The sequence below is a fragment of the Gossypium hirsutum genome, chromosome A01 (assembly GCF_007990345.1).
Source record: "Gossypium hirsutum isolate 1008001.06 chromosome A01, Gossypium_hirsutum_v2.1, whole genome shotgun sequence".
Taxonomy (NCBI): Eukaryota; Viridiplantae; Streptophyta; class Magnoliopsida; order Malvales; family Malvaceae; genus Gossypium; species Gossypium hirsutum.
This window is the reverse complement of record NC_053424.1, coordinates 106,079,057-106,082,558: the sequence shown is the minus strand read 5'-3', so window position 1 is coordinate 106,082,558 and position 3,502 is coordinate 106,079,057. Positions and strand designations below refer to the sequence as shown.

Sequence of the window (3,502 nt, the reverse complement as noted above, 5' to 3'; positions counted from 1 at the left end):
TTATTTTCCTGATTTATTTTCTATGGAGTTCTTAGTTAGATTTGTTTAGTAATTTTAGTTTAAAACCAATCACTCTAATTTGTCCGCTAAATAATAGGAAAACGGTAATTACTTTTACTTTTAGTCCTTATAGATACGATATCTCTACTCACCATAACTATATTATTTATCGATAGGTGCACTTGTCTTTGTCATATTTTTAGTTAGTTTCGTGAACACACTTCAAGTTTTGGCACCATTGTCGAGGGCTAAAATATTAGGAACACTTTTTTTATTAATTTAGCCATTTTTTATTTCTATTTTATTTTTATATTTTTGTTTTAGTTTAATTTTTACATTCTAATTTTTCTTTCGTTTTCTTCTGGCAAGTTCTTTAAATTTCTAGAGATTTACGACACTTTCAAGATTAATGGCACCACTGATGATGCCATTCGCTTACGGTTGTTCCCATTCTCATTGAGGAATAAAGAAAAATTGTGGTTAAATTCTTTACCACGAGGTTTCATCACTACATGGGCTCAAATGATAGAAAGTTTCTTTTGAAGTATTTCGCACCGGCTAAGACAGCTAAGTTAAGGAATGACATCTCTTCTTTTATTCAGATCGATTTAGAGACACTATGTGATGCATGTGAGAGATACAAGGACTTATTGAGAAGGTGCCCTCATCATGGGTTACCTTTATGGTTACAAGTTCAAACCTTCTACAACGGTTTGAATCCCTCAACTAGGAAATTGATTGATGCAGCAGTTGGTGAAACACTAAAACATGAACACTTGAGGCAGCTTATGAGTTTATAAATGAAATGACACTGAATAATTATTAGTGGCAAGTCACGAGGACAAAGCCGATGAAAGTAGCCGGTGTTTTTAATTTAGATGCAGTCACCATATTATCAAACCAAGTAGAAGTACTAACTAAGAAAATTGATAGTTTATATTTATCTACGCAGGTGAATCTAGTGATGCAATGCGATACAAATAGAGGTAGAATAAATAATCCAGAATGTTTATCCTTCAGTCCTAGCACAGAGAATGAGCAAATCAATTATATGAGTAATAATTCTAGACCTCAAAATAACCCTTATAGTAATAACTATAATACAGGTTGGAGAAACCATCCAAATTTCTCATGGGATGATCAAGGAAACCAAAGATCACAACCCTCTCCTGGCTTTCAACAACCTTATTAGCAAGAGAAGCTGAACCTTGAAGAGATGTTGGCAAAATTTGTTTTGGTATCACAAACTCATTTTCAAACAATTGAGACAACTTTGAAAAATTAGTAAGCATCAATTCATAGGCTTGAAAATTTGATTGGGCAGCTTGCTAAATTGGTTTCAGAAAGACAACAAGGTAGTTTACCTAGTAAGACCGAACCTAACCCAAAAGAGCATGTAAAGGCAGTTACATTGAGGAATGCGAAAGTGTTGGCTGATCTCGAAAAGAAGTTGTAAGAGTAAACTGATAAGACAAATGATGAGGGGGTAAAACCTGAAGAAATTCATACACCAGGCTTAAAGAATATAAATCATCGATCCTATATCCGGCAAAGTTGAAGAAAGACTGCATGGATGAACAATTTGGTAAATTTCTTGAACTTTTTAAACAATTACATATTAATTTACCTTTTTTTGAAGCTATTTCGCAGATGCCCACATATGAAAAAATTTTGAATGAGCTATTAACAAATAAAAGAAAGTTTGAAGAGCTATCCACTGTAGAACTCAACAAGGAGTGTTTAACTATTCTCCAAAATAAACTACCAACTAAGCTAAAAGATCCAGGAAGTTTTACTATTCTCTGTTTTATTGGTAGTTTACACATTGAGAAAGTATTAGCTGAGTATTCAATTAATTTGATGTCTTATAAAATGTTCAAGCCACTTGGTCTTGGGGAACCAAAACCCACTGGGATGAATATTCAATTGGCCGATAGATCTGTTAAATATCCTAAGGGTATTATTGAAGATGTACTTCTGAAGGTAGATAAATTCATATTCCCTGTTGATTTTGTTGTGCTTGACATGGATGAAGACATTGAGGTGCCTTTAATTTTAGGTCACCCATCATTGATGTGGGTAATAGTAAACTTGTGCTTAGGGTAGGTGATGAGGAGATCATTTTTCAAATTTATGATGCTATGTGATTCTTTAGAGAACAACATGATTCCTGTTATTTTATTGATTCTGATGATCACATTATTCAAGAATCATTGCAGGAAATCATTTATAAGCACACATTGGAACTGTGTCTTGTTCAATGAGAAGAGGTAGATGGCGATAATGCTGTGAGAAGTGGGATAGAAATTGATTTAGATTATAATGAGTCTTCACTAAGACAGAAAAATTACGAGGACATTGAGGTAAATTAGGAATTGAAATTGAGACCCTCTATTGAAGAACCTCCCAAATTGTAACTGAAGCAATTACCAAATCATCTAGAGTATGCATTTCTTGGAAACAATTCTACATTACCAGTTATTATTGCTTCGGATTTAGAAAGATGAGTTATTCAAGTGCTAAAAGAACATAAAAGAGGGGCGTGTCCAAAGTCATGTGAATACTAGAGCTAAGTTTTCAAATTTATTTACAAGTTAGTGAGTTACACGGGACATAGAGGCGACCGTGTACGAGACACAGCTTGTCACACGAGTGTGAGAAATAAACAAATATCATACACGACTTGGCACAAAACCGTATGATCTATATGACCTAGACACACGGGCATTTCCGAGGCTATGTGACCATTGTGCTTTGTTTTTTAAATCACACACGGCCTAAACGAGTGTCACACAGGTGTGTGACACAGTCGTATGGCCCAACATACCCTTTTACATGACCGTGTCACACTTTTTAACCCAAACCCTAAATGAATTCTCTTTCGCTTTGTCTTCTTCCTCCTAATCTTCCAAAAACAAACCCTAATCACCAGTCCCTACCATTCCGATACCATCGACCACCATTCACCGTCTTAGCCCTCCCACTCTATTGCCTCCACACCTTCGCATATTTCTCGTTCCCCTTACTTTTCCCCCTTCTCTCTCATCCGTCCCCCTCCCCCTTTCCCTTTTCTTTCTTCCGCTGTCCACCACCTACCACCATCACACCTTCGAACCCTTCCCTTTCCTCTTTCCCTTCCCAACCACCTCTAACCGAACCCATTCCGTTATGACCTAAGTTGGTCAAAGGTGACTTCACTTCCTCTGGCTTTGTGTTATATTCATGCCATCTTAGCTCACACATTGACCGGTTGGATAGAGAGCACCGGAGTCGTCGGTACATTCAACGCTTACTTTCCATGGAGCGTGGTGACGAGGCACACTTTCGATCTTGCCTACTTCATTGCCCTAGCTTGTCGCCATCAGACAGATTTGCTTAGGCCCTTATGTGACTCGCCTCGCATGAAATTTCATCCTCCTTGACACTCTAAAGCAGTCCTCATCCTTTACACTAGTTGGATAGATTTCCTCGTAGGGGTTATTGAGTATGATTCAGATAAGGA

General features: G+C 37.0%; 1 non-coding gene across 1 annotated transcript; it reads right to left on the bottom strand.

Annotated features, from left to right (window-relative positions):
* Positions 1-569: 569 nt before the first annotated feature.
* LOC121207705 (small nucleolar RNA R71) lies at positions 570-676 on the bottom strand. Its single transcript, XR_005902828.1, has one exon. It is a non-coding gene; the product is annotated as a small nucleolar RNA R71 (small nucleolar RNA).
* Between the last annotated feature and the right edge of the window lie 2,826 nt (positions 677-3,502).